Below are 13,327 nucleotides of genomic sequence, written 5' to 3' on the forward strand. Positions count from 1 at the left end.
AATAAACCTCGTTACAACCGAGTCGTCATACGTCGTGGAGGTGGATTGACGATCCCAGTACCTCTCCTTACAACGCCTACTCGCTGGAGCTCCGTACAGGGCGCCGCTTGGACCCTCAGTCTGCCAACATGTCTCAGAGAGAGTGAGTGGGTGCCCTTTCTGCTCCCGTCTCTGCGCCACAAGCCCCTCCTCTTTACATTGTAAACCACGAGCGTGACCCTCCGATCTTCGCTGGTCTCCGCGGCGAAAATGTGGAGGACTGGCTCGATAACAATGAGTGAGTAAGCGCAACTTATCACTGGGACGACTCTAACAAGCTCCGCCCAGTGTCGCTTTATCTCACGGGCGTCCAAAACATGGCTCTTGAACCATGAGATCGACCTCACCGACTGGCCTGCCTTCAAGCAGCAGCTTCGCCAAGTATTCGGCACGCCAGCCGTTTAATCCGCTCTAGCGAGGAGGGCCCTAGATACTCGCCAACAACATCCGGCGAGTCATACACATCTTAAATCGAGGATGACCTTGCGCTTTGCCGGCGCGTCAATTCTTCGATGTCCGAGTCGGACAAACTGCGCCACATCCTGAAAGGCATCGGAAGCATTGCCTACAATGCCCCTGTTGCCCAGAATCCTTCTACTGTCGCTTACGTCGTCTTTACGTGTCAGCGTCTCAACGAACTTGATTCTCTTCGCCTTCAGTCAGGCAATAGTGAACACCGTGCAGCAGCAGACCGGGACCTGCGTGACATGATACGGGAGATCATACGCGAAGAACTTCAATCAATGCGCATTTCACCACCTTCTCCCTCTGTCACACAGCCTTCAAGCATGGCCCTGCGTGACATCGTAAGGGAAGAACTAACGTTATTCACCGGTCCAGCCTACGTACAGCCACCTCCGTCTAGCCCTCCAACGTACGCGCAAGTTGCGGCCGCGCCTTCTCGCAACGTAAACTCTACTTCGCTGCGATCATTCACGCTGGTTGCTGCTGCACCACTGGTCCACTTCCAGCCAATGGCACCCGAACCTCCGTCTGTCCACTTGAGTGCGCCATCTCCCGGTGCGCCGAACGCCCTCTACTACCCGCCTTGGCGCCCGTTTCGCCCAACATGCTTTTACTGTGGATATCGTGGCCATGTATCGCGCTTGTGCCGCAAGCGCCAGCAGGACGAGCGCCGCGGGTACGACATGCGCGAACGGGACTTTTCCAGTGGGGATTTTGACGCTCGGCGTTATTCATCTGGACAGCAGCGGTCTCCATCTCCGCCTGCGTCGACTGAGACGCGGAACACTTACCGTTCAAGCCGACGCCGATCACCTTCGCCCTTCCGTCGCTCCTCCTCTCCTCTTCGGTCAACCTCGTTTACGACTGACAACAGGTCGGAAAACTAAATGATGCAGTTTTCGGAGGAGAAACTGCATGTAACAGTAGGACTTATATTCCTCAGGCACGCCCATTCAACATGGTTTCGGTTACGGTGGAAGGAGTTCTCGTGGACGCTTTGGTGGACGCGGTGCTACAGTTTCTGTGGTTAGGTATGATTTGTGCAAACGCCTGAAAAACGTAACGACACCTTGTAATGGACCCAATCTAGTCGAAGCCCAGGGGAAAACTATCCACCCTTTTGCTCTTTGTGCTGCTCGTGTGTTTTTTGATGACATTTTGCATTACATCGAGTTCACTGTGCTTACCCGGTGCTCTCACCAGCTAATTCTAGGGTGGGACTTCCTGTCTTCTTCTTCAGCCGTTATATGCTGTGGTGAACGGATTCTGCACCTAACTAATACAGACTCCATGTTCGACGAAGACGTCTACAAGCCACTACGCCTGTTGGCTCGCGAAGATCTCGAACTACCGCCACATCAAGAACGAATTGTGACCCTGACCTCGAAGGACATCGACCACGGTGACGTCTTGGTGTCCCCTTCGTCGACTTGCATCACTAAAGGCGTAGCCCTTGCATCAGGTGTCGTACGCTTTCACCATGGCTCCGCGCTCGTCATTGCTACGAATGAAACGCCAGAGAAAGTTCTCCTGCCAGAAGGCACTGCAGTAGCCTGTGTTGTCGATGCTGAGCCTGTCAGCGTCATGCCACTTAAACCTGCCTCTACCAACGACCGTTCTATGAGTAAGCCTGGATCATCCTCTCCCTTCACAGTCCTTATCAGTGATGACTTAACAGCTGTGCAGGCGCAGCAGTTGCTTGCGTTATTAACGAAACACGCCGATTCTTTCGAGATCTGCTCCTCAACGTTGGGCCGAACTACCACTGCAGCGCATCGCATTCAGACGGAGGAAACATCTATTCTACATCGCCGCCATACCGCGTGTCTCTCGCTGAGCGAAAAATCATCGAGGAAAACGTCGCTGACATGCTCCAACGAGAAATAATTCGTCCATCAACCAGCCCTTGGTCATCGCCTGTTGTTTTGGTACGATAAAAAGATGGCTTCGTGCGCTTTTGCGTTGATTACCGGGCACTTAACAACATCACACGCAAGGACGTATACCCCATGCCACGCATCGATGACGCCCTTGATTCACTGCAAAGCGCCGAATACTTTTCGAACCTTGATTTGCGTTCGGGATATTGGCAAATTCCCATGGACGATGTTGACAAAGAAAAAACGGCATTTGCAACCCCCGATGGCCCATACGAATTTAACGTGATGCCTTTCGGGCTCTGCAATGCGCCCGCGACGTTTGAACGCATGATTGACACAGTCTTGCGTAGTCTCAAATGGAAGACGTGTCTCTGCTACCTGGATGACATTATCATCTTTTCATCAACGTTTTCTCGGCACCTGAGGCGTTTGGATGACATCCTAACATGCCTCGCCGGCGCGGGTCTACAGCACAACACTAAGAAATGCCGTTTCGCCACCAAATCTATCAAGGTTCTCGGTCATGTCGTCAGCAAGGATGGTAGTCGCTCTGACCCCGAAAAGAACACTGCCGTCCTTAAATTTCCTCGCCCCACAAGGCTTAAGGATTTGCGAAATTTTCTTGGCCTCACATCCCATTTTCGTCACTTCATACGAAATTTCGCTCCAATAGCTGCGCCACTTCACAAACTACTTGCTTCTAATGCACCCATTGTGTGGTCCGAGGAATGTCAGTCGGCGTTTGACCTATTGAAGGAAGCTTTGACGTCAGAGCCTGTACTCTGCCATTTTGATGACACCGCCCCAACACTCCTGCATACCGATACCAGCAGTTGCGGTATAGGTGCTGTTCTCCTCCAACGCGATAACTCTGGACGGGAAAGGGTCATCGCATATGCTAGCCGAGTGCTTACTTCTACCGAGAAGAACTATACCATCACTGAGCAGGAGTGCCTCACTGTGGTTTGCTCCATACAAAAGTTCCGTCCTTATCTGTACGGCCATCAATTCACCATCGTAACGTACCACCACGCCTTATGCTGGCTTTCTACAATGAAGAACTTGTCCGGACGCTTGGGTCGGTTGATTTTACGCCTACATGAGTATCAGTTTGAGATTATTTATAAATGGGGCAAAAAACACCAAGACGCCGAGGCTCTTTCTCGTTGCCCACTACCTACGGCTTCGTTCGACACTCCAGCTGCCACCTCCAACGACACCAGTGTGGACGTGACTCCTACTTCTGTTGCCTTGCTCGCCTCGCTGTACCAACCGCCAATCGACAATGAACAACCCTGCAGTTCTCGCCAGCAGGCTGACCCGTATTGTCGGCGCTTTATAGACCACCTCTCAGGAGCTACGCGTCCACCCAATGCACGCCTTCGTCGACAACTCGAGCACTTCAAATTTCAGGACGGTGTGCTGTATCGTCACATATATCATCCTGACGGCCAACGCTGGGTACCTGTTCTGCCACGCGCTCTTCAACATCATGTACTTAACGCCCTTCATGATGATTTGACTGCTGGCCACCTCGGCTTTCACAAAACCTACGACCGCATTCGAAGCCGCTTTTATTGGCCTGGGATTTCTACCAGCGTAGCAAAGTACGTGGGTTCCTGCTCTCCATGCCAACTTCGCAAACTTCCGACATCTTCCCCGGCTGGTCAGTTACAGCCAATGACGTGCCCTACAACACCTTTCGAGGTCATCGGTGTCGATCTTCATGGGCCCTTCCTGTTACTGGCGCTGGAAATAAATGGATAGTCACCGCCGTAGACCATACGACACGCTACGCCAAGACAACTTCAGTAGCTACTGGTTCAGCATCGGAAGTTGCTGACTTTGTCCTTCAGGCCATAATACTACGTCATGGTGCTCCTCGTGTACTTCTAAGTGACCGTGAAAAGTTGTTCTTATCAGAGCTTTTAGGTGAAGTTCTTCGCGTTTCTGGTACTACACACAAGATGGCGTCTAGCTACCATCCTCAAACAAATGGTCTGACCGAGAGATTTCATTGAACCCTTGCCGACATGATCGCCGTATGCATTCAACCGGATCACAGAAACTGGAATAAACTTCTACCGTTCCTCACATTTGCCTACAACACCGCTGTTCAGCGCACAGCCGGCTACTCATCGTTTTATCTCGTTTACGGACGTTCACCTACTCTCTTTATTGATGTTTCCTTCTTCACCGGCAATGGCCCTCCATCACCATCTTCTTGCGAAGAATATATTTCTCGCCTTGCCCAGTGCCGCCAGCACGCTCGTATGAACACGGAAGCTACGCAACAAGCAAGGAAGGCCGTCTACGACACCTCTCATCGTGTGGTATCATTCCGACCGGGTGACGAGGTGCTGCTATGGACTCCAAATCGCACACCTGGTCTGTGCGACAAGTTCCAGCCTCGATTCAACGGCCCATATGTTGCTTTAGATTAGACTTCCCTTGTCAACTATCGTGTGACACCTCTTGTCGTGCCAACAGACCGCCGTTACCGCAGCACCGAAATTGTACACGTTTCTCGCATGAAGCTTTTCACAAGACGTTTCTCGTCACCTTGACTTCCCGTCCGCCGCGGCCAGGCTGGCCACTTCCACGGAGAGGGGGGAATCAGTGTAGGCATCTATTATGCGCTTCATCCTCATCTGAACAGCAGTCAATCATCATCATATGTTCTGGCTGACATCATCATTTTTTTTAACGTGCGCTTCATTATCGGGTCCATTGCGCTTGTTCGTTCCCGAGTTCACGGCCAATAAATCTCGTTACAACCTAGTCGTCATAATATATATATATATATATATATATATATATATATATATGTGTATGTGTGTGTGTGTGTGTGTTTCAAAGTTTCAAAGTTTCAAAGTTTATTTGCAGGAAAAAAAATACAAAAACTTCCCTGCGGGAGGCAAAGACTAAAGGCTAAATAGCCTGACGAGGTCTTGACCTCCTGATACAGTCTGCATCAGTGCCATATTACACATATTCACACATCAGTAACATACATATACAAATAAGTGACATTATACATATCTTATTTAGTTACATAGCTTATTTCTACATGATATACATTCAGAATATGTTTTACATAAACAAGAAACAATTTTGGTATCAAACGATTCTGTTTAAGTATCATTGTTCACAGTAAGAAAAAAAATTAACTCAGTATACAAGTATTCCTAAATATAAAAGCCCATCGATCTACTATGTCTTTAGTCAAAAGAAGAAAGGATTTATGATGACATTTAAATGGTTTAGTTTTCAGAGTAAAGTCTATATTCGATTCGTGAAGGTTTAGCAATTGTATGATCTTATAATCAATAGCCTGCTTGCCATAGTTCGTGCGTGTTTTCTTAGTTTTGCGGGTAGAATTTCTGAAGCCATATGTTGTTGATACAGTGCGTGGAAAGGAATCCTGTAGTTTATGTTTGTGGATGTGTTGCATCAGTTTAAGATTATATACTTTCCTAGCAGATAGAATTCCATGTTTAAGAAAAAGCGGCTGAGTGTCTAAGTCCTTGGGGTGACCTTTATATTTTTCTATTACACGGAGCGCGCGCTTTTGCAAGATTAATATTCGATCGTAATTGGTCTTAGTTGTTGTTCCCCATACAAGCATTCCGTATAGAAGCTTGGAGTAAAACATGCTATAATATAATGATTTACATAACCATGAAGGGAGGAGGAAAGCAATTTTACTCAAGCACCCTACAGAACGAGCTAGATCTACCAAGAGACTATTTACGTGCGGTGTCCATGTTAAGTGCTCATGAAACCAGACTCCAAGGAATTTTTGTGTGCTGACTTGTTCGAGTCGCTGATTGTCAAACAAGATTACTATATTATCACTGATGTGCTTGTTAATGGGCCTGAACATAATAAATTTTGTTTTTTGTGTGTTTAATTTTAGTTTGTTTTTTGTTAGCCAGCCTGAAAGTTTCGAGAGATATACATTTGTCGAAGCTTCTACTTCCTGAATGGTGGAGCCTGTGAAAAATATACTTGTGTCGTCAGCGAAAATTTTAATTTCGGGTGTATACTGAACCTCTGTAATATCATTTATATATAAAAGGAAAAGCACGGGGCCTAAAATGGACCCCTGCGGAACTCCTTTCTTTACGCTTAAATAGTCTGACTTTTTACTGTCTATGCTAACAAATTGTTGTCTGGATGATAAATAGCTTTTAAATAAATCAGAGACTATTCCACGAATTCCATAGCGGCTTAATTTCAACAGTAAGATATTATGGTCAACAGAATCGAACGCTTTACGCAAGTCAAGGAAGACACCTAACGTGAACATTTTATTTTCAATATTTTCTATTATGCGGCTTTTTACATCAATTAGTGCCTCTTCCGTGGTTTTATTTTTGCGAAAACCATATTGATGCGGTGATAAGATATTGTACTTCTCAAGATATTTCATAAGGCGCGTATTTATACATTTTTCATAAATTTTTGAGAATACAGGTAATACGGATATCGGACGATAGTTTGTTAATTCAGTAGTGTTGCCACCTTTATGAATGGGTGTAACTTTGGCCACCTTAAGTTTTGTTGGAAAGATTCCAATAAGAAAGGAATAATTTACCAGATATGCTAATACGGGGCTAAGTATAGATGCGACAGCTTTAACTGGAGCCACCCTTACGTCATCATAACCACTCGCAATGTTTGTCTTTAGTTCTTTTATATATCGGTAGACTTCCTCGGGTAATACTTCGTGTAGTACGAGAGAGTTCATGCAACTACTTGTTTCATCTTCATATTGTGTTGAGTCTTCATCATAAACAGCCACATTTACAAAGTATTGGTTAATTGCGTTTGCCAGTTCCTTACCCTCCAGAATGATATTGTTGACTTTTACTTGTTTAGGTGTATTTGACGTTGCTGTTCTCCCAGTTAAGGAAATAACTTGTTTCCATATTTTTGCCGGTTCTGATTTTATACGTGAGAAGGTGGCTTCATAATAGGCAAGTTTAGCCTTCCTAGTGTCACTATTTAGTTTGTTGCGGAATCGCTTGAATTCACGCAATATTGCAATATCTCTAGTAGCAAGAAACCTGTGAAAAAGCGCGTTTTTCTGCTTGATTCGTTTCAGGAGGTCACTGTTTATCCATGGTTTTCTGTTCTTACCCTTTCGTGTTCTGATCTGTTGTATCGGGAAAGCAATATCGTAGCACTCAAGGAAAATAGCTAGGAAAGTATTATATGCGCTATCTGGGTTGCATTGCACATACACAGGTGACCAGTCAGCACGTTCAATTAATTCGGTAAACTTAAGCAGTGATTTGTCATCAATATATCTATACCGCGCGATATTTGGACATTTAATTTTGTGCTGCAGGTTTTGTGTAGAAATGTAGATAGGTAGGTGGTCACTTAGGTCTGAGCACAGTATGCCCGAGGTGTAATCGCAGCTATTTAGGCTTGTTATACAGACGTCAAGTGACGTGGAACTATTGTGAGTAATACGGGTTGGATATATAATGGCATTCCGACATCCATTGTGTAACGTAACATGGTAGAGATAGTTGGTAGAAGTAGATGAGGAAGAAGCAGAAAGGAATAAACACGGGGTATGAGCCAGGCCACGTCTCCCATTCCTTATAGCGTCACATGTGTCGACAGGATGGAGACCTGCCTGACCCTTCATCAGTCACTCATCATCGACGCAGTTCCCAAGAAGACACCCTGACCATACATTGACTACCGAATCATCGCCTAGAAGGACAACTACCAGCACTATGACAGAACCATCGGCTGACCTCGACATCCCCAAGTACACCGGATCAGCGGACGACGGACCCGTACAGGAATGGTTCCACCTATCCGTGGTCCACGCCGCCGCTGCATCCTGGTCGGAACGGGAGATGATCATCAACTTCACTGACTACATCTCCGGTGAGGCATTAAATTTTACCTCACGCACATGTTTGAAAATGACGAGTCTTGGCAAAAGATAAAAGAAGAAATGATCACTCGTTTTAGCGACTATGACCAAGACCTACTTATTACCAACCATCTCAAGAAAGCCCAACACTATCGTCAATTCCCTAAGCAATCATCGAAAATTCAAAAGCCCAACGTGAATCGACAACTGCCTCAAGATGAAGTGGCACATGAGTTTACTTACAGAAGGCCATGCGTATATTGGGAAAAACTCAACCGCCAAGCGCGCCTCCCTTCTGCGCGAAAGACGGCATTTGCGAAGTCATCGCTTCAGCATATGACACGGGACGTTGCTCAACCGCCTGATGCCCTTCACTCTTCGTCTCGCATACGTGGTCCACCACTTGGGTTTTCGTCACGCGGTTCTTCAAGCGCTCCTAACTCTCCCAACTTGCCTTATAAGGACGCCTTGCTCATGGTAGACCAGCTGACGCATGGAGAAAATACCGAACAACGCCATGACTACACGAAGGGTGAAAATCCTGGTTTTACATCACTTCGCTCTTTCATCGCTCGCAACGCTCACCTCACGCCTCACTCGCCCACTACGGTTGGGATAGAGCTGCGGAACTCCGAATATACTCAGCCAAGCCCAGGGCCAACCGTCCTCATTCATGCATCAGAACAGCTTATCTCCCAAGGTGCGGACACAGAGAAACAGCCCCAAGTAAAATCTGACCAAACCAATCCCTTCGCAGTGTCGCCGTCAAGTTCCCAGCCACATGAGAGCCCAATCAACACAGGAGGCTCGGAAGGATCAACTTTCAAGCACTTTCCTGTGCCAGGAACGTCCATTAACAATGTCGTTGCAAGAGCCTCAGCAGATTTTTCTGTCCATTCTGGCACACTATCTCGATTGCCTGCACGAATCGTGACACCCTAACAAGTATCGACTATTTGCTGGTGACATCAACCTATAAAGAAAAGCGGGCTCATGTTTTTAAAAGAAGTTCACCTCGTCAGATATTGCAACATAAGCAATGCCAGCAAAAGGAACAAGGAGAGGCCCAGCAGCTAAAACGGCCACACCAACAAGGTCCACGAAGAACTAAAGCGACATCGCAAGCATACTTGCGGCTTAAAGAATGTCGTGAACATTGGCCACCACAACCACCACCGCCACTGCAACGACCACTACAGAAAAGACTGATTCCGCATTTCAGCCATCTTCAAAGAAAGAACAGTCAAGGCACTTTTCTGCACCAGCGTTCAAGATTGCGCCTTCGGTCTGAACATCTGCGCCATCGCCATAGAAAACTCCCTAAACGCCAAAAAACAACCGCTTGTACTCTGCAAGAACACAAGCAGCGCCCAATCAGCCACGATTAACGGGCACGCAAACTGCATGTACCGCATTTGTGTCACTCACGACGAAAAATGCGACGCCAACAAAACTGTCGATTTTGCAAGGAATTCCAGCCTCGTTCATTCCTCGAAAGAATGCTGGCTGCGTTTCAATCGGTTTCCACGCCCAAAGCATGCTTATGTCATCCAGAGCGTAACAGCCAGCCTCGCCCACCAGAGCCGTACTTGATAACCCATGATTGCTGCCCTCTCCTGTGAAGTCTGTGCGATCTTACGGAACTTCAATGTGATGTGGAACTACAGCCCATTCAGACATTATTTTGTGTTCCAGGATCGCTTGTTCATCATGTATTGTAAAATGTAACGCGAGCATTCTTTCGGGGGGAGAAGGAATCTGTAACGTAAGAAAGTAGCGATAATTGGTAGAAGTAGATGAGGAAGAAGCAGAAAGGAATAAACACGGGTATGAGCCAGGCCACGTCTCCCATTCTTCAGAGCATCATATGAATATATATATATATATATATATATATATATATATATATATATATATATATATATATATATATATATATATATATATATATATATATATATTGTACGCCTTTGGCAGTGAGACGAAGTCACTTTTATTGGATTAAACGCTTAGGTAAAGCCGACCAGCTGTCAAGTGGAGCGAGCGCGAGCAGCACCACCACTCTAACTTCTCTTTTTTCATTGATGCTCCTGCCTGTGCCATTTATCAATGCTACAAATCACTCCCTTCCAGAAAAGGAGTCATCCTGGCGACCAATGGACCGGGTAGGATGGTTGGGTCGTATTGCGGTTTCAGTCGACTGACATGAGCATGCCCTTATGTAAATGCCATGACACTTATATAGATTATATGTGGCCTCACATAAAAGCAGATATGTCAGCGTATGTGGCTTCCGTTTACTGTATATGCATGTATATCTGGCGGGATCTTTTCATGTATGGGGTTACATACAGCCATATATGACGCGGTTGGCCCATATAAGGAGTCACATCCAGCCTTATAAGGCACGGCCACACCACATATCACATATCAAGAGGATCCTTATATGTGGAAGTGCTCCCTTATATGGCATGAACCACGTATGTATTTATCACCATGTACACACACTTGTATACGGTTTGTAATATATAACAATTTGTACACAAAGGTGACCTGCTTATTTTCTACAAGAGTATTATTTTATATATTGTTTTTGCCATGCAAAAAACAAAATTTTAGGTCAGCTTTGTGTACGTGATAGTTGCAACTATTCATGCATTTGTTTATTTAACTTGTATATTTTCCATAAAATTTAGGTTTCAAACAATAGGTCGCAATTGATACAACGTAAATAATGTACACAAGAGCAAACATGTTTTACAAGGAAGGAATCGTGTCAGGTCACAAAACGTATTGAAGCTTCCGAACCTCGCTATTATTATATAACGATCCTATATAGTAGTATGTCAAAACGGAACGTATGCAACTTTTATTGTTCACATTAATGCATTGTTTGGAGTGGCAGCAATAAATAGTAATTTCAATGCGTTTTTAGCTTCCACACTGGTGGACAAAATTCTTGATTATTTGAAGGTTTTGATGGCTATATTCTCCCTTATTATAACAACATTTCAGTTAATCCTGTTGACCCCCCACATCTGCGATTGCTTTCAGCGGCCATTTACCACATTTGCATGCGCAATGCAAGGTTTAAGGGAGTATCTTCAAAAACAAAAAAGAACTTATGTGAATGCAACTTGCAGGCACTATTATGATTAAATTCAAGAAGAAAGTTGTAGTACTTTATTCCAAAATACAGCTTGCGTTTCCTTTGACAACGTATAATGTTCTTGGCTGTGCACATAGTAAATTTATCGAAAATTTTATGATTGCACTAGTAAACAATTAATTTGGCGTAATGTTTGCAAGCGTCAAATAAATTTCACGTCATACGCAAATACGTTAAGAAAGGTGCAACTGACTCACACGTGATACATATTTAATGCACCATGTATTGAAATGCTGAAGATTTATAGCAACATTTTCTGTAGGCTGCCAAATTTAGAAAACTTCTATTCTTTGTGGGTGTGTCATTACTTCGTCGAGGTCACTAATGCACACGTGCCATCATGAGGATTAGCTTAAACATTGCCTTGCGAAGACAATTAGTATGACACATTTTTGCCGGCTGGCGCGATGTCTAAGCCAAACTTTACATAATGTAAACAGCTCCTTGGTGTGCCCGTGCGTAATAACTAATAATGCTTGCGAACATATCCTTTCAAGACCAACAATGTGGTGCATTTACCTATAACATATGTTTGCCGGTACATACCCACCAAACTGCGCAATTACACACTCGCGTATAGATATTCATAGGCACCCGGACACTTGCATTTCCTTTAGTTTGGACAGATATTTATGGTCATGTCAGAAGAATATGAGTGTATTATTATTATTATTATTATTGATGTTGTTATTATTATTATTAATATTATTGTTGTTGCTATTGTTGTTGTTGTTGTTGTTGTTGTTGTTGTTGTTGTTGTTGTTGTTGTTGTTGTTGTTGTTGTATCTCGCCAAACGTCCAACGTTTCAATTCCATGCGCTGTCAATACTGTGTCTTTGTGTAATGTTTATGAGATGGGGGATCTTAGTGTTTTTTTTTGATAGCATGCTGAATTTTTCTACATTTCTCACCTTGTTGGTAGATTATCTCTCGAGAATCCGGTTCTCCTACAGCCTTCTACAAATTGTACACCGCAATATGTCGTGCTCAACTTGAGTACATGTGCATATCTGATCCGGAATGGCCTTGTTAAATCCAGCATTAACGCACTGATTGAGTCCAGAAAAAATCATAAGCATTTATCCCCATCGTTTCACCAGAATCTTTTTAACACTGCTAGAATATTATCATTGCCATCACCTAACGGCCAACAAAATCGCGCTGAGCTGTTATTTCTTTACAAGCTAGTTTAGGGTGAGATATTCTGCCCTTCTCTGTTGTAATAATTTTCAAACTCCGCATAAGTTATCCAGAGAGAATCGACCATTGCATGGACGTGCCAGCTACTTCCAACAATCAATCCTGTACAGAATACCGAGTCTCTCTAGCGTCAACTGTCTTGATTCTTTATGTTTTTCAAAGTCTACAGTCATTTTTTGTTAGTGAGGGCTGCCCTGTCCTAACGTAGATTTGCACATGCACGGGTTCTTGCCTTTTCCGTCTTTCAGGAAGCCTTCCGCACGGTTGCGTATGTTCCACTATATTTTTCAGTCCCATTCCACGAATATCTACTCTTTCATTTGTTGTTACCATTGTGCGTTGATTTCTTTTCGACTGCTTGTTCTTGCTCTTTTTAATATAAATTGCTTGTCTGTTGACAGTCTGTAATGTATTGCTTTTTAATTTTGTTTTATTTTTGCGCAGGCCAGCATGCAATGCCCTATGGTTGTTCCTGGGTACGTTAAAAATGATTGATTGATTATTGGTTCATTGAATTTTATTATTATAAATGCTTGCGAAAGAAGATGAAAATATGGCTGAAACGCGTCTTGTTAGCCAGCGTACACGAAACAGTGATATCAGCTCCACGGAATTCATGTCTCCAAGGTGTTGCACCTGCAGCTTTCTGGGCCTGCGGGGGGAAGCTGAGGT

This window comes from Rhipicephalus microplus, unplaced genomic scaffold (genome assembly GCF_043290135.1).
Source record: "Rhipicephalus microplus isolate Deutch F79 unplaced genomic scaffold, USDA_Rmic scaffold_12, whole genome shotgun sequence".
Lineage (NCBI taxonomy): Eukaryota > Metazoa > Arthropoda > Arachnida > Ixodida > Ixodidae > Rhipicephalus > Rhipicephalus microplus.